We start from the raw sequence: 13130 nt of genomic DNA, 5'->3' as shown, positions 1-13130 counted from the left end.
CGCCGATTATTCCTACTCCTGACCTGACCACGCACAAAAATTTGACGTACCTGATCATGCCTATGTATATATATATATATATATATATATATATATATATATATATATATATATATATATATGTGTGTGTGTGTGTGTGTGTGTATGTGTGTGTGTGTGTGTATGTGTGTGTGTGTGTGTGTGTGTGAATGTGTGTGTGTGTGTGTGTGTGTGTGTGTGTGTGTGTGTGTGTGTGTGTGTAGAGTTTGCAAACAAAGGACGAGCGTAGACTGAATATAGTCGGAATGTGATCTCTGAGACAAATGTGCAGCAAAACAATGTATTACAGATGTTCGAATTATGATATGAAATTAAGAATGGTATGTTGAGATGGTTTGGGCGTGCGATTTAAATGAGCGGAGAAAGGATGGTAAAACAAATCAATGAGGCGAACGTGGTTGGTAATAAAAGCAGAGGAAGACCAAGAAAATCCTAGCGTGATCAAGGATTTCAATACTGAAAGTCGTAGGTTGTATGAGGAGATGCATGAATGCACTTGAAAGATGCTAAGATTGTTTACAAAGTCAGACTGGTGAGGCGTTTTTTTCTCTCTGCCTACTCATGCCGTAAGCGACGTGATGGTTAGTTATTTAGTTTTAATTTTACTCATCTAAGCAGAGTATATTGTCAATAAAGGGTATCTATTACGAGCTATGCTATAAAAAAATCAATATCATATTGACAACTTTCAACATAGAACGTCAAAGTACTCGTATAATATTATATTATTATAAATAAATTTATGTCCGCCTCCGTATTGTAATGGTCAGCACGCTCGGCTACCGTTCTAGAGGTCCCGGGTTCAATTCCCAGGGGGGTCAAATAAATAAGAGTGATTTTTTTCACTGTAATATTTATTCAATATTACCCTGGACTGGTACCTGAAGCGGAGGGCTGATCGCTTTTCCTTCATGTGTAAACAATCAAAATAACACTGCGTTTATATAAAGCAGTGCCCTTTGCACCACTGGGGTGCGGATAAGGGTTTTATTATTATTGTTATTAAATAAATTTAAGGAATAAATTTGTAAACAGAATAATTAAATATTAATCGGATGCAGATTCCTGCGGAGCTAGCTTCTTAGGATGACCGAAATAAAGAAAGGAGAATAGCGCGAGAGAATACCTTGTCAAGGCAGACTTTTCGTGACGTCATGTGGCGTTAGCTAAATCATTGTTCCGCAAAGAGTGTGCCACTGGTGTACCGTGGTGATTAGTTGGTATGCCGCGGAAAAAAATCTGGTTTTGTGAAGATATTATATGTTTTAGCATTATATTTTGATACTAAATCAATATTAGATAAACTTTTTTTTGAACCTAAGAAATTTCTTAATTTGGCAGGTGTACCTTGAACAGAAAAAGTTTGCGGAACACTGAGCTAAATAACTAGGTGTAAATATGTACTTGTATGACAAAATAGATTTTTGTCACGATGGCGATGTTGATTTATCGGCTAATAAATTAATATGAAAAATCACAAGACTATCAATAGAATTCTTATTGAAATCTTTAGAGAACTAAGGGAGATATTAAGGTTTAAACTTTAGATATTTAAATAAAACGAAAAAGGTGCGTTCACATACGTCATCAAATTTCCGTCATCGAACGTTTTATGACGTCATATGGTTTATTGACTATGGTTTAAAGCGCTACAATAGTAGTAATGTGGATTGTTTGTTTACCACTACCCTACCATTTGTGTTATACAAATATGAGGGGAGAGGGGAGGGGGTTGGGAGGGTGGACTATAGACATCAATCAACAAATAGAGCCGCCAATAATTTGGCAATGTCACCAAAATTAAAATAAGTCTATCGTTTCTGTGACGTCATTCAATACCAACTTACGAAAACAACGTATATACGAAGGTGAATTTTCCCTAAGAAAATGATGAATGAAAATATTGATTATATCAGCTGTTATAAATACAAAACGAGTCTAGAACAATCCTTTATGGGTTGAAGATTGTTGCGGACGTCTGGCCTCCTATGAGGTGTAGCGGTCATCTGGACTTATTATATATATATGTATTAGAATAGCATAGAAATAAGGTAGCATTAAGCATCAAATTGTCAAGCGTTTTATATATGTATTTTGATGTGTTCCGTACGGAGCGAATGCGGCGACTGAGCTCCGCCCGCCCGGAAGGGAGAGCGGGGAGCGGGGAACGCGGTCGCCCGCATAGAGTGGCCCGTACGGACAAGCCTCGGATAACGGGAAAAGTACCGTTACCTGAGTAACGGTACTTTACCGTTATACAGCGCCGTGAAACGCCGACACGGTATGAAACCGTGCCGGCTATGCAGCCTTATTTCTTAAATAAATTAGTGTGTGTTTTGTAAAAACCAAATCGGTCTTTTATTTCTCCATTCTCCGCTCCTTCGCCTCAAGAATTCGCCGCTGGACTTCGCCTGACTCGCCGTCTCACTGCACCAACAACGGACCGTTGGAAAGCCTTTCTCAAGGCTAGTGAGTACGCTTCGACACACGAGTCAGTGCGATCTCCCTGCGATCCTGCTCTCCGTACCTCAGTCTGGTATCCATTAGACCGATACCCAAGTCGGAGGCCCTTTTCAGGGCCAGTGGATATTGTTCGGCTACGCCGACCGGACTGGGCTGCGGTGAGTCTCTGCCCCTTACAACGGCAGAGCAATAGCTGTGCTACAGACGGCGGGTCCCCCAGTGGCATTGCGAGAGTTACGTAGGTAACAAAGATGTTAAATTAGATATTCCTCCCGTCTGACAATTATCCATTACACTAATAATTGAATTGGTTAGTTTTTGTATGTAATACCGATGCTCCCTGTATGTTGATTCTGGTATTATTTCTCAATAAGGTATACAAATCGCAACGAATGTTATGTTTAATGTTTTCAAACAATCTTTGATGTCGTATTTCAAAACAAGTATCACAGGTTTCACGGACGACGTACGTACTTAAAACGAACCCAAAGCCCTTTGAACCCTCCGAACATCTTACACAGAAAACAAACTTGCGAAGAGTAAGGTAAACACACAGTTTAATGCTTTAAGCGCGCGATATAACACGAACTAAAACCGACTTCTCACTAGGTCGTGTGACGCGCTGGAAAGTGTATGACCACAATAATATGCGACAAACCAGCAATACGCGTAAACGGATATACGGAAGAGTGGATAGGTTGAAGTGGATATAGCACTGCTTTCAATTTACTCTCACACAGTTTCCCCTTATTTCCGGGATTATTAAACGTATATATTTATAAATACAATACATTTCATACAATCGTATTGTATTAAATCAATTGTATGATGGTGATGATTATTGCGAATGATGATTTTTACTATTATATTCTTTATTGTAATTGTACATTTTATGTTAATGTTGTAAAAAGACATTAGCTGTAAATAAAATAAAATAAAATAAATAAAATATAAATATTTATTTTATTATTTTTGACATCTTATCAAAGATGAAGAAGAATACGGAAGTCTGGGCATTTACGGGGATTATGACCGTCATAGGCTGGTTTAATTGATCACTTTACACACGTGTAACATTCACCAATTCTACCCATTATTGACAACCACACTACTCAAATTTTTGGAAGTTCTATATATATGAACCAATTTAAAAACCTTGTTCTTGAATCACTAGAACTTCATTAGAGACATCTATTGGTGAGATGAAGAAAAGGCTTTTATTAAGCTGAAACTCTTATATTATATTAGTATATGAGGTCTGAATCCTGGATTATAATCACACACATGAGAAACACCAGAATATATCATTTTAATTATTTTTTAATCATATTTAATTATTTTTATTATTTTTAGATTATAATTTGACACTGGTCAATTAACTGTAATTTATTTGCAAAAAATGTAGTGTGTCCAAATACTTGTTCCATTGTTTTTTTTTATTTGCTTATTTCAGTTAATTAAATAACTCCTCTAATTGGAGATAATCCAGATTTGTGAACAAGTATTTGGACATACACAAAATGTTGTCAATCATTTTTCACTTCAGGTAATTTGTTCTTGTTTATTTTTAAGTCACATCATACCTAGCGATGACAATCTTCTCACATTTCCTACTCTGGAATTTGGTGGTATTGTATTTATTTATAATTTGCCGTGGGCGCCAATGCATGATGTGGTATGAAATGTACATATTATGTGGGTTTATAGTCTATAGCCAAAAGGCAAAAGAAGGATGAAAGTAGACTGAATGCAGTTGAAATGCGATCTCTCAGAAGAATGTGCGACAAAACGATGTATGATAGATGTGCGAATAGTGAAATAAGGAAGGAATGCAAAGCTGAGATAAGCATTATCGATAAAATTAAGAATGGTGTGTTGAGATGGTTTGGACATGTAGAACGAATGAGTGAGGAAAGAACGGTAAAACAAATTTATGAGGCGAATGTTATTGGGAAAAGAAGCAGAGGAAGACCGAGAAAAACATGGCACGATCAGGTATGCCAAATACTTGAAAGTGGTCAGGTTAGGAGTCGTAACAATCGGCGGGTATGTATGAGGAGATGCATGAACGTGGAAGAGGCGAAGAATGTTTGCAAGGACAGAGTGGTGTGGCGCTCTATTCTCTCTGCCCACCCCTGCGGGGAAGCGGCGTGATGGTTAGTTAGTTAGTTAGTTTTAGTCTCTAGCCAAATGGTCAGTACCTACTGTCGCTTCAAAGCAATGATAATTTCATTAACCAGCAACAAAAATGACACTTCGGTTTCCATAAATTAATTGATTTTGTCCAATGGATATTCGAAAAGCGATATAAGGAAAGAATGCAAGGCTGAGATAAGCATTATATGTTATTATTTTTTGACATTTCATCAAAGATGAAGAAGAATATGGAAGTCTGGGCATTTACGGGGCTATATAAGTATGTGAGGTCCGAATCCTGGATTATAACGCCTATGACGGTCGTCAGCCTCGTAAATGCCCAGACATCATTTCAATTAAAATACGACTATAATTGGAGATAATCCAGATTTGTCAGTTAATCAGTATTTAGACACACTCAAAATGTAGTATTATGGATAATATTTAGAAGGGTGTATTGAGATGGTTTGTGCATGTGAATCGAATGAGTGAAGAATGAATAGTTAAACAAATTGATGAGGCAAATCTGGTTGGTAATAGAAGCAGAGGAAGAACGAGGTAGACTTGGCTTGATCAAGTATTTCGAATACTTGAAATTGGTCAGGTTAAGAGTCGGGCACGTCGGGAAAGGCGGGCACGTATGAGATGCGTGAATGTGGATGAGGCGAAGATTGTTTGCATTGATATGTGTGGCGTTCTACTCTTCCTGCCTTTCCCCACTGTGATTGTTACTTAGTTAGTTTGTTTTTGGGTTTATTCGATTAATACAAATTAATGTTGGTATGTTAAAAATTTGTTTAATTTTTTAATATTTATTGGCTAACAATTACGCACAGCATTGTTGGGGAAAGAAATAGTGAAAACGCCAATTACATATTATAAGTGATAATTTTAAATCAACTTTAATGCAGGCGAAGCTCAACCAACGATTTGATTTTAAGATGAAAATTTCAAGTTAAATTGAACACTGACAAATTCAGTCTTTAACCAGATCAGACAGTACTCTCTCATTATTTAGAAAATTTGCGGTGTAAATTATTTGTAATGTCCTTCAGTAAACCGTAAGTACATCGTAAACCCATCATTTCTTACTGTATGAATTAATGAAAATAATTTAATAAAACAAATATTTCGATTAATCAAGAGAGATTTTCTTCAATCGAGTTCCACATAAGCATTTTCTAATCTTGAAATAATACAATTTTCATCAAATGCAAAGGGATGATTGCATAAAATTTTCCTTAATTTATATTCGAAGCACTAATTTTGTGATCTTCCATTTTATAATTAAAATGTAACTTTGTTTCAAAATCTCTTAAAATATTTTTTTATAACTTAATTGTAATATCTACCGGTTTCGAAGCTTCTTTATCAAGACTGATTTAATAACACTGGTCAACACGATTGTTGGGTCTGAGTTCTGGATATTATATTTTGATTTCTCCTGTTACAAATAAAGAAAAAAAAACTATTTTTCTTAGTAGTTCTCCTATGAGCTTTCTCGTGTTAAACCCCAAATGCAATCTTTCTTAATGTCCATCACATCGTGGTGAAAAAGTTTTTCTTTCACCTTTAGAGGAGTAATCAATAAAAAATAAAATTAAAATAAACTAAAGTAACCCCTAGCATTTCCTAGCAAAAATACTAAAATGTTATTAGACAAAATACGATAAGACAGGCGAAACGAACATTTTACATTATTCATCGTACACAATGTAACAACACAAGGAATAATTTAAAGATAAGCAGATATTTCTTTTGTTTGTTTCGTATATGAGTATTCTCGTAATAATTTAACATATCTGGAGTGATAGCATTCAGCGCGTCTGTTTCAGAGAGTTCAGAGAGATAATGAATTGCGTAGACATCAAAACAGCTGACAAATGATTAAGCTCCAATAGGGTAGACATGGTTTGAAGTTATAAGGGAAAAGGTACAAAAAATTCACCGTTTTATTTATTGACATTTGATTTTTTTAAACGTACAGTGAAACCTTTATGTATCGTTCCTCGAACAATCGTCTTTCCGGATGTGTCCTTTATTTTTTCTACTCCGAAATCATATATATCGTTTCTATCCACCATTTTACCGCATTCATCGTTTGATTTACGCTGCATATTTGACATATTTTGTTGATTGGGAAGACGGTATCTTTACTCGATCGTATCTCTTGTGCATTGACTTCTTAACCCCGCATTTACAGTTAATTTCATTAGGTCCATTTAAAAACGATAGATAGAGGTTTTATTTTTTTGATAGGTTGTAATAGTATGTAGTATTTATAAGTAAAACTCTGTTGATATTTTTATCCGGAAAATTCTAGTGTGTATAGTATGTGAAGTTATTGTCTCTTAAATTCAAGTTAAGCAATATTGGTCTTTGTCTATCACATTGAATCTCTCTTACTCTTTATTTTATAAAGGTTTACTTCTTTTAAGAGTACGGCATTTTTGTACATGCGATTTTTTTTTCGTCCCAGATTTTTAGAAGATTTTTTCGACTCTGAAACTTCATTTTCAATTAATTCACCACGACAATAACAAAAAGCTTTCCATTTAATAGGCCTGGCTGACGTAGACAGCTGTACGTTGGAGGACTCCGAAAGCTCGGCGAATTTCCATCAGTCCCTTAGCTTGGGCATGCGCACTGCGCCAATTTCGGTTGATTTTTTTCTGATTATTTGTTTTCCTATTTTTCCTTGTTGGTTTTACTTTTATTTTTGGTGAGTTTTTGCTTAATGAAGCTATGTTCTTGATGACATCTAAAATACCTAATGATTTTCTAATAGCATATTAGAAATTATTAAATTACTGCTTACAAATGAGCTTTCTCAGTAATTTACTTAACGTTTTCGTTAATTCTTCCATTTTTAACTTTGGAAAATATGCTGGAAGCTATGTTCTTGATGACATCTAAAATACCTAATGATTTTTTAATAGCATATTAGAAATTATTAAATTACTGCTTATAAAAGAGCTTTCTCAGTAATTTACTTAACGTTTTCGTTAATTCTTCCATTTTTAAATTTGGAAAATACAAAGCCTCTTTGAGATTAACTTTATTACGGTTTCTTGAAAATATGCCTTAGTTTTTTCCGATGAAATAAAAAAAAATACAGAAACATTATACATTAATTTGGGAAAAACCTTGCTGAGTTTAATAAGATTCGACTGATATTTTTGATATCGTTTGAATTGAATATTTGGCATACCGGCTATAGTATAAGGTGTTATACTCTAGTATATGTATGATAGTAAAGACGGTACAAGAAAAAAATATGTATCATACTTATTATGTGCATGTTAACACTACTAATGCACAGGTAAAGTGTGAAAAATAAAATATGAGAAATTTCACCACCCTTTCAATTTAACTGAAAATTGTTTCGTTCAAAATGTTATAGTAATAATAATAATAATAAAACCCTTATCCGCACCCCAATGGTGCATAGGGCACTGTATCATAAAAACGCAGTGTTATCATGATCGTTTATACATGAAGGAAAGGTGATCAGCCCTCCGCTTCAGGTACCAGTCCATGGTAATTTTGAATAAATATTACAGTGAAAAAATCACTTATATTTATTTTACCCCCCTTGGGAATCGAACCCGGGACCTCCAGAACGGTAGCCGAGCGTGCTGACCATTACACTACGGAGGCGGACAAAAAAGAAATATAAATTATATTTTATCTTAAGTAATATTTCTATCGCAATGAAAGTTTTATTTAAATATTTTATACACTTATTCTATGAACTTATAGTATCATATTATTTATTGATTCGGCGTTAACTTTTGTGGAATGACACGTTAATATTTTTATAATTAAACGCTTGTAATAAACCACTTAATGAGTTTTATTTCATTAAAGACGACTAGCTTCGAAAACTAACAAATGTTTTCATCTGAACAGGTGAAAAGTAAAAGTAATGATTTTTTTCTCGTTAGTTTTAATTTTCACATGTAGATGAAAACATCTGTTTGTTTTTGAAACTCATTAAGTGGTTTATTACAAGTGTTTAATTTGTAGCATTATCTTACAGACATTAATAGATTTATATTATCCACTGACACTTCGTGATGGAATTGCATTTTTAATTTATTATTAGATTAAAACCAATATTTTTAGCTTTTCCACTTTTTTATTTGACCAGCGACCGGGTTTCGTCGTTACCGACATCATCAGACTGGTGATGTCGGTAACGACGAAACCCGGTCGCTGGTCAAATAAAAAAGTGGAAAAGCTAAAAATATTGGTTTTAATCTAATAATAAATTTACAGACATTAAGTTCTTTTGTACAATAAATGATGCTGCTTATAATCATGACGATATATGTACCACACATATCTCACAAAATAAAATAAATATGATGGTTCTGAAATTAATTTATGGCTAGAAAATAAATCTGTGTATAAACTTAAATGTTTTATACACCTCAATAAATATTTTTTACATTCATTCTTACAAATATCTTTTAAAAAATACATTACTCTTTTTCCATAGAAATTGTATGCTACAACCAACACGCCTATACGTGTGTGTGCAATTGACATGTTGGCATACGATTTCTGGAGAACGTGCTTTAGAAATTACGTTAGCGTACGTCAGGACTGGGAACGAGGAAAATTTCTGAACGAGGAAAATGAAGTTAGTGAAAACCTGCCAATAATGACGATACGAAAGTGGACGACAAAATCAATATTTCATACCTCACACAATTTTTTCACAGCACATTTTTTTTGTCTTAACTTGAAAACATGCGACTTATGTATTTCGTATATTATTTATTTTATTTGAAATATATCGTAGTCGTACAGGTAAAAGTGACTAACTACCAAAACGTAAAATGTTTAGGAGGGCCATTTAAGTCACTTTTGCTTGGCAATACAATAAACACCAATGCAGTTAGTCATTTTTACCAAGTCAATATATTATACTTCCAAGTTTAAAATCCTTTAGGATTTTTTCAGGGCAATATTAAGCTAGTAAGATATCAAATAGTCAATGATCACGTTTTTGTAAAACAATGCACTTGGTCACTTTCTCTTGTATGACTACGATATATAAACATCAAAAAATTACAAGTTAGCAGAAACTTTACTAGGGTCCTGAAACACTGGATTTAGACTCCTAATGGTCCCCTTCGAACAATTACAAAAGAAAAAAATCAGTATTAAATCAATCCATTTTCACGATTTACGACGATACGTGATGCGAGACAGGTCTACATATATTATTCGTCGACGCCGGGTCACGTAAGTTCACTTGGTAAATTTGCTACAACTTTAATTTTTAATTTTGCCTTATGTATACCTAATGTGCTTCTTGCAGATGGTAGAGAAGATGGTACTTGTAGGCGCTGGTGTATGCGCATAAATTTACCTTTAATCTGATTATATGTGAACGTAAAAATAAGCATTTTAATTTATTTTAAAACAAGCCCGTACTCGCACCATTTTTTTTAAATTTACTTACATGGGGAAAATAAAAGAGGAATCTAAGAGAATACCTGAAATTATGATTTTATGGTATGTATTGTGTATTGTACTGTCTGCTACTTTTTGTATGACGATGCGGTGCTTCTTGTCGATAGTAGAGAAGACCTGAAGGTACTGGTTTCAAATATGTATAATGTGTGCAAGCAAAGTTATCTGGTATGTAATGATGACAAATCCATGGTCATGGTTTTTGAAATGGTGAATGTAGATCTGGGTGTAAAATAGTAATAAATGGGGAAATTTTGGAACGGTTAGATGATTTCACGGTTTTTGATATTAAGTGAGTGTGTTTTATAGGGTTGGAAATATTATAAAGCTATAGAAAGGATAATGAATGCTGGGAACAGATTAAATGGTGCACTTTATACTGTGCTACTGGCAGTAAACAGTGCAGTCTTGGTTCTAATGGATGGATCCATGGAGTTGGCAAAAAAGGCTGAAAATAGACCGAATACAGTCAATTGCGGTAAAAAAATGTATGATAAATGTTCGTTTGGTGATACGAATAAAAGAAAAAAATGAAAGGCTGAGATATGTTTATGGGGTGAATGTTCAAGTATTTCAAATATGACAAGAATATTCTTGTAATTGTTTGTTATTCTTTACGAAGTAGAGGTGACTGCAATATTATTTTATGTATTTGTTATTTTTTCTGAAGTAGAGGTGACAAGAATATTGTACTTTAAAATTATCTTTTTTACGGAGTAGAGGTGACTAAAATATTCTTTTATAATATATATTTGTTATTTTTACGAAATAGATGTGATTTGAATATTCTTTTAAACGTGTGTATTTTACGGAGGAGGTGTGACGAATGAGAGCGAACAAAAATGCGAACGATTAACAAGATTTTGACATTTTTAATAAAAGTTTTACTTAGTAAATGCCACTTTTTCATCAAATCCATTATGACACGTGTTTCGATGCATTCCGCATCATTCAAAAACCGTATTATACCGTATGGTACCGTAAATAAAAATGGATAGATTTTACCACAAAGTGACTGCTGAATCAAATAATGAAAAGATTTTGACAGTTTAATTAATACAAATACGTTTCTTTATTCCAAATATTTCATCCTTTTCTCAAGACTTTGTTGATTGATTCAATAAAAAAACATATTGACAGTTTCGCTGTAGTTAAATTCTGAGTTTGGAGTGTGTATTGGGGTGAGCGCCAGTATTCTATTTGTATAGCAGATAAATCTAGATGCTTTGCACTTATTCTCATTGTTGACAGAAAGTCTCTGTCAATACTGGTAATCTTGTATATAGGCCGCATTCGTCTGTAAATTCAGCTCTATCAATATAATACGGAATAAATGGAAGAACGACTGATTCATTGCTCGTCAAGAGGAAAGGAAACATACGTAGATAAAATTAACTTTACATATATATATATGTATATATATATATATATATATATATATATATATATATATATATATATATATTTATATATATATATATATGTATATATATATATATATATATATATATATATATATATATATATATATATATATAAATATATATATATATATATAAATATATATATATATATATATATATATATATATATATATATATATTTATATATATGTATATAAATATATATATATATATATATATATATATATATATATATATATATATATATATATATATATATATATATATATATATATATATATATATATATATATATATATATATATATATATATATATATATATATATATATATATATATATATATATATATATATATATATATATATATATATATATTTATATATATATATATATATATATATATATATATATATATATATATATATATATATATATATATATATATATATATGTATATATATATATATATATATATATATATATATATATATATATATATATATATATATATATATATATATTTATGTATATATACATATATATTTATTTATATATTTATGTATATATATATATATATATATATATATATATATATATATATATATATATATATATATATATATATATATTATATATATATATATATATATATATATATATATATATATATATATATATATATATATATATATATATATATATATATATATATATTTATATATATATATCATTGTCATCGAAAATTTTTGTGTATTCGTTTTTTTTATATAATTTTTAATTTTAGAAATTTAATATTTTTTTTTTTCCTCGCAACTTTTTTTGTATTTATTTATTTTAACCCTTATCCTTAGCCAATGGTGCTTAGGGCACTGCGTCGTAGCGACAGAGTGTTATCTTGATCGTTAATTGCATGAAGGCAAGGTGATCAGCCCTGCGCTTCTTGTACCAGTCCGGGGCAATAGTAAATAAATATGAGAGTGAAAATCACCCTTATCTGAGAATCGAGCCCGGGACCTCCAGTGTGGTAGCTAAACACGCTAACCATTACACCATGAAGGTGGACATTTATATTTATTTCGAGCATTAGACATTAGTAACTACATCAATTAAAAAGGATTGACGTTAACTTCGACCAGCATTTTCGTATATACCTACTATGTATTTTTATACCTTTGTACATTGACTTCGTCATGTATTTTCACGAATATAATTTCTGACAAAACTGAATGATGATAAAAAATGTAAAATGTGACCTAACTAATTTTTATCACCACAATTGCTACAATTACGTGATTTTTATCAGATATCATATCGGCAGATAAACACACATACAAATATTCCGAAGGCAAATATTTTCTAGCCTTTTTTGAAATGATAACTAACACAGCCATAAAAGAAGTTACATTTTCGATGGTTTTTTTAGCTATTTCACCTTGTTTTGTTTATATTTGTAATGAGGCAATAATAATTAAATCAATCACGAATTTATATATTTAAATACATGTAAAAAATAGAGTGGAGTACGAATATTAACGTTTCTTAAGAATAACAATTTACATATCGCTCACTCCTTTCAACA

The 13130-nt window shown here is 31.9% G+C and overlaps 1 protein-coding gene across 1 annotated transcript in view; it reads right to left on the bottom strand.

Moving 5' to 3' along the window:
- The window catches only part of LOC148302777 (transmembrane protein 198), a 42900-nt gene that overhangs the window by 26502 nt on the left and 3268 nt on the right, over window positions 1–13130 (bottom strand). The gene's annotated exons all lie outside the window — the stretch shown is intronic.

Source organism: Brachycentrus maculatus, unplaced genomic scaffold, assembly GCF_059751285.1.
Source record: "Brachycentrus maculatus isolate JH-2025_06_01 unplaced genomic scaffold, ASM5975128v1 h1tg000412l, whole genome shotgun sequence".
Taxonomy (NCBI): Eukaryota; Metazoa; Arthropoda; class Insecta; order Trichoptera; family Brachycentridae; genus Brachycentrus; species Brachycentrus maculatus.
Note: the sequence above shows the minus strand (reverse complement) of the source record. Positions and strands in the feature narration are given on the sequence as shown.